The following is a 6,000-nucleotide window of genomic DNA, read 5'->3' on the forward strand; positions in this document are numbered from 1 at the left end:
TTTATGATCCCTTTATCATCGTATTCCGACTGATTGCTAACTAGTGTTTGAGTCGTCAGCTTCTTGCGACTGAATTTCCTTATGAAGATATTTGTAGAGACGAGTAGTCGTCATTCATGTTGGATTGAAATAAGTATGCTATTCAAATAATATTGCAATTGCGTTGAAATACATGTATCCTGCGGTATTTCCTGAAATTCTTGATAACATGGTGAAATATCAGTCTGTAATAACCACTGCACGTCTTCTAGAAGTTGTGACTTTCAAGTGTAAAATTGGTACCTACGATTCTCTTTGACACAGTGAAATGTGCCACATTTTACTTTGTAAGCATATGGATAGGTTTGTAGAATCGAAATTTCTTTGTGACTTATTCCTCTATCACGAAGGTTTTCATTGAAGGTGATGTAAAAATGCGACTGTAGCTTTACTACACTATGAATACCTACCAGTCGTTTCGGGGAGATCACATGACTATGTTTCAGCCGAACACTACCTGCAACCAGTTGTAGCGAAATCGATGAAATGCGTCATGATCCAAAACTGGTGTATTACATAATCGCTGTCAACTAGACAACTAGAACTGGGTACCGCGAAAAAGTTTGTACCACTATATACCGCGATATTTCTAAACATAACGTGATACGTCGCACCGTATACCGCAATTAAATCAGGGATATCCGATTTAATTTTCTGGGACAAGGGCCAGGGATTGTTTTCAAAACAAATTTTACGACTTTAAAATAGCTGAACAAATTATCTTGTTCTAAGTCATAAAAAAATCACATACTATTACATCCACTGTATTGTTTGAAACAAATTAATTATCTTGAAACAAAAGAAAAGAAAATATCTCCGCTCGAAGGAAAATCGCTTGCACCCCTCCCCACACCCCACAAAAATCATCAGTGCGTTACAGTAGATGAATTTTCTATCGGTGTGTTAACTGTTGTATACACACAAAAACCGACAAACTGAACAAGACCTTGTGCTGATATTAGAGACCTTGTTGATAAAAGAAGTGTTGATAATGAAGCCTACACTTTACTAGATACACTTTGATATAATTGGCAGGGACACTGGATGGAATGCTGATAACCACAGAAGATATTTATCAGAGAGGACAAGTAAATATAAAACACCAGTATTAGAGTGGGGCTGTATAGGGTCTATGAAAAACCCAGTCAAAAAGGTCGTGGTGCTGTATAGGGTCTATGGGAAATTTAACTTGGGGACTATATATAAACACACACACACACACACACACACACACACACACACATATATATATATATATATATATATATATATATATATATATATATATATATATATATATATATATATATATATATATATATATATATATATATATTACTGCATTTGTATGGGAAAATATGAACGAGTTTTTCGAATGGAAGTACTGCACGACCTAGGGAGTGCAGTATATCGATGCGACAAAACCAATTCATATTTTCCCATACAAATGCAGTAAACTTTTCATTATATGCTAATTTTTTAAATTATACCTAATGCTTAATTATATTAACAAAATACACTACACGAAACAAGTAACCGAATGTATGCCACATTCCAAACTAAATACACAAGTGCATATTCATCATTACACAACAACAACATTATCACTGCGCATATAACTCCACCCAGATAAATTTGAACTAAGTCGCGCGCTCGACATAACTTTAGAAAGAAAATGGCGTGTCTAGTTTAAATTGAAATTTGGAGTCATATTGTGAATGAATGTGCATTGCAACAACTTTTCCATTTGATCTGGAATGAATAGATTTTGGTATTTTTTTCGATTCTAAGAAATTTCGTGATTATGGACTGGATTTGTATGTGACAATTCCACATGAAATACATGGGATTGAAGAACCTAGGTAGAAACGTGTTGACATCTGCAGATGTGTTTCTGTTTCTGTCATTGAATGTTTGAAATCATAATGTGGGAAAAATAGTCTTTCAATTGCACTTATCAAAAGGACGCTATGGAATTTAATGCTTATTTCATTTTGAGTGCAGTAAGGAGGATGTTATTGCACTTATCATCGAAATTAGAGTACAATTTCGAAATGTGTAATCAAGATTGAGAACCTATGACATGGCTCATGTAATTAGGATTTGCAGAACTAAGAAAGTACATTTTGAGGACATTCAGGATGTAAGACTGTAAGTATATTCTTTTTGCCATTCTTTTCACCAGCTAAAGAAGACAGTACATGACTTGTCACTTGTATGTTATTTGTAAGGACCCTTTCTTGCGTCTGTTGTATACTGTAGCTAGCCTAAATCTGAAACATTGTATCAACGCGGAATGTGCCAAAGTAGCTGATATGGCAGTCCACGAAACATCTGTTTTAGTTCATTCAGAAACAAATTTAAACAACCACAACGTAAAGCGCTTCTTACGCGAGTGTACATGATTTGTTTACAAATCAAAAGTGCTGGCGTCTGCGTCTAGTGTTCGTTTACAATAGAAAGTAGTTCCTCTATGCACGTGAATGCTATATTTGCATTGGCGCGCGGATTCAGTATCGGGTAATATTGCACGATTCTGACACTGTAAAGTTAACGAGGAAAAATGAGCATATATATATATATATATATATATATATATATATATATATATATATACTGCCATCTGAGCTATATATATGTATGTGTGTGTGCGCGTGTGCACGCGTGTGTGTGGAGCTATTTGGGGTCAATAGGATTGGAACAGGTAAGGTGACGTCACGTTACTGCAGATTTGCAACAATGTAGCAAAGGTCTGACCTCAATCGGACCAAAGACCGGGGAAAAAACCCTAGAAGGTTTTGGCGGGACATAGAAATATATAACACGTACAACATAGAACATACAAACATGAACAACTACGCAACTAACTAAAAAAAAATTAGGCAAGAAAGCAAATCTTTTCGAGGCATATGAGTAGCCCTAAAAAGAGCCTTTGGGTTCTTTTTCTTCTATTTACTCCAGTTCTTCAACCATCTCATCACATTTTCGCAATAATTCCTTTCTTCTTCTTCTTTTCGGTCTCTGGAATCCCGTCAGGATTTCCCATCAATCTAACAAAATTTCCTGTATCTTCATCCAATTTTTATTCAATCTTTCAAACTCTTCTTTTTTCTTTCTGTTTTCTTTGTCCTTTCTTTCTTTAGCCCATTCATCTTTATTCGTCTTCACCTCTTTTTCCAGCACTTTTCTCATCATTTGTTCTCTTTTCTTTAGTTGGTCCAGCCCCCACTTCACAAATGACCACTCTGTCCAATGCAATATGTCTTCCAGAAAGCACCTGACTTTGATGACACCATCAATTGCCTCCTTCAAGGTTCCCACTCTCACATATTTTGGTTTAATGAAACCTCTTAACTTTTCTACTTCCTCCTCTATCATATCTTGTACCAGATCCCTGGCTACTTTCAGGATAGTCACAATGTCAAGGCAACCTTCACACTTCCATTCTCAAGCCTTTCCACCACATAGGCTGCATCCATGATCCAGTACCAACAGTCCTTCAGTTTGTTGAACAAATCTACTGCCATCTTCGTTTATTCAATGTTGAATGGCGCGAACGAGTCAGTCAGTCAGTCATTTTAATTAAAGTCGTTTGCACCCATATGGGCATTTACGACTAGTTAGTGCCCCGTTAGGGGCTAATTGATTTTTTCGACGGAATGGTGCCACTCCCCCAACGCATTAATGCACTTAAACAGTGCTATTTGATTAGTCCTATTTCGAGACATTGATGTCTCACGGGACTCATGGTGAGTGGGAATGGCTCACACACACTCACTTAAACAGTACATGTCTGGCAGTGGCAGCGGTATGTTGGACTGAGTGGAAGGGATGCGCCTTACATCCGGGATCGTTCTTTTGTTCCCCAGTTTCCGAATAGTAAATGGCGTCGTTTTCCCGTATTTGTAATTTGGAAAATCATTATTTGTGCTGTTTGTAGGATAAGATAGAGATGACATGATGAATCTCCTAGTCTATTTTAGGGAAATTTATTTAGTCTGTTAATATTTGGGGTTCAAACTCTAATAATTTAATGGTTCTTCCCTGTGCGAGGGTTCCTGATGGCTGGGGTTAAGCCAACTTATAATTCTAAATTTTGGGAACATATTTCCTAATTATGTAAATATGGTGCCACATTGTGTAGCTGGTCCTGATGGCTTTAGATTTTTAGCCACCTTATAGATCTAATGTTTAGGTTCTTACTTTGAATTTTAACAAGTTTTTTTTCAGTCAAATCGTTGCAGCATTGTGCAGTGGGTCCTGATGGCTGGGATTTAAGCCACCTTACAATATCTAGGTTTATTGGCCAGTTTTTATTCGTATATTTTAAATGAGTCATCATGCCTTAAGTTGTAGGATGGAGCAGATATATGTTGTTAGTATGAGTACTGATAGTTAATTAATTACCGATCACATATTGCATTGTTTAACTGGTTATACATCCGGACAACCCAGGGTGATGTAGTGGGTGATATGTGCAGGTGCATCATCAGCCCACGCTTGGAGGTACACCACCTACCTAGGAGGTAAACCGTATGCTACCCCTGCCACTAATTCCCCACTCAGTCACTCAAAGAGGGGCGTCCGGTGATTAAGTATCCAGATGTTGTATCATTGGGGATTGGGCTAAGATCTACTTTCTATCTGTCGCTATTTTGCATTGCCTGTATAACCACCCAGGGTGCCGTAGTGAGTGATGGGTGCAGGTGCAGTATCAGCCCACGTTTTGCAGTAAACACCCCTACTTGGGCGGTAAACCGTATACTACCTGCCCGCCTCTGCACCCACTTCCCCACCTGTTTCAATGCATGAAACTAGCGGTTAGGTGTTTGGGTTGAATCAGTGGTTATTATGTAGGTATATAGGATTTATGAAATGTCAAATCAGTCTGAATATAATGGGTAGGGTTATATCTTGTCAATTTTATCAATATCCCTGAGGAAGATCAACATGGCCTCGACATGGCCTCATTTGTTTGATTGGGGTGTTGATTATTTTGATTTAATAGTTCGGGGTAGGCACATGATGAGCCAATTTTCTTTAGCGTGGTAGTTAATTTTTTCCTTTGTTCTCCATATCTCGGGCATATGTTGAATACATGCCGGAGGTCGTCATCATCAACGCAATTGGGGAATTTTGCTCCGTTGCCTCGATTAGCCAGGACATATTTCCCCATACTACCTGCAAGAATGGTTTTTCTTTTTTTAATTCGGTTCATGATTCCTTGATGGCGTTTGGTGTTAGTTGATGGTGCTTTGATCTTGCGACTCACTGTTTTGTGTATCGAGAACAGCGTGCGTCCTTTGAGGCATGCATCCCATTCGGTTTGCCATTTTAGGAGATTTTGTTTGTGTGGATATCATGCTGTATAATTATGTGACGCTGTAATCGATTAGGGCCAGTTCTGGCTGGTTGAGTTGGTTCTTTGCTGCTAGGTCGGCCCTGTCATTGCCTGGGATGTTAATATGGGACGGACCCACATACAGTCTACAATTTGGTCTTGTTTTTCCATGTTGTTAAGTAACAAGTTTGTTTCTTTTAGGAAGTTTTCACGCCCCATTTGAATTGCCTGTTTCCAAGGTTTTTAGTACACTAAGTGAATCGCTTATTATTAAGGTATTCTGGAATTTCTATTGGTATGCTGTATTTACTGCTTCGAATATGGCCCAAAATTCTGCTGTGTGTATTGAACAATTATCCGGGAATCTGCTTCCTATTTCCTTATTCAATTCCGGGATAGTGAGCGCTGCAGCAGTTCTGTCTGGGTTGTTTGATTTTGATCCATCTGTGTATATATTGACGAATTCCTTATAGTCAGGATCTTTGATGTTATTTCAAATGGTTGTTCTTCTTTGGATCCGAAAGTCATTGATATGGTGTTGATATTAGGTTTTTTCCTTGTCCATGGAGTAGGGTCTGGATATTGTGTTGGTTCTGCACGAAGGCAGTCGAGTCGTTCTT

The sequence above is a fragment of the Sinohyriopsis cumingii genome, chromosome 6, assembly GCF_028554795.1.
Source record: "Sinohyriopsis cumingii isolate HCF-2022 chromosome 6, ASM2855479v2, whole genome shotgun sequence".
Classification (NCBI taxonomy): Eukaryota; Metazoa; Mollusca; class Bivalvia; order Unionida; family Unionidae; genus Sinohyriopsis; species Sinohyriopsis cumingii.